Below are 613 nucleotides of genomic sequence, written 5' to 3' on the forward strand. Positions count from 1 at the left end.
CCCTTGCGCCCCAACGCCGCATCATCATGGGTCTCCAAGCCGCGCTCGCAGCTGCTGGCAATCCTCGACCAGGAGGTCTGCCCCGCCTGACCCCCAGACCGTGACCCCCACCTCCTCCCCTCACCCAGACCCCGCAGATCCCCGGCTCCGAGCGAGCGGGAGCATGCGGTTCTAGGACCCGGAGGCGCCGCCGCGCGCGCCGCCGCCTCTGCCTGGCCTCGGCCGCCTCCCGCTCCGGCAGGTGAAGCGGCGCCCGCCGCCCCCTCTGCGGCAGGTGAAGCGGGTCGGCCGCCCCCTCCCCGCCGCGCCATGGCTGCGGCGGACCCCCGGCCCGCGCCCCGCGCCCGCCCCCTCCCTGCAGCCCGCCCCCCGGGGGCCGGGTGCGTAGCGGCGGCGGCGGCGAAATGCGGTTTGCGCGCTCGGGGAGCGACAGCAGAAGTTAGAAAATCGCCGAGGGGGGAGCCCGCGCCGCAGCTTCCTGCCCCCGGCCCAGCCCTCTGGCCCCGGCGGCCTGCAGCCTGACTTCCTCCCCCCACCCCGCAGCTCGCCGCCCGGCTCCTCGGACGGGGCCGCCCCGATGGGACGCCGCGCCCCGGCCCTTGCGCGCCGCTGA

The sequence above is a fragment of the Mustela erminea genome, chromosome 18, assembly GCF_009829155.1.
Source record: "Mustela erminea isolate mMusErm1 chromosome 18, mMusErm1.Pri, whole genome shotgun sequence".
NCBI lineage: Eukaryota > Metazoa > Chordata > Mammalia > Carnivora > Mustelidae > Mustela > Mustela erminea.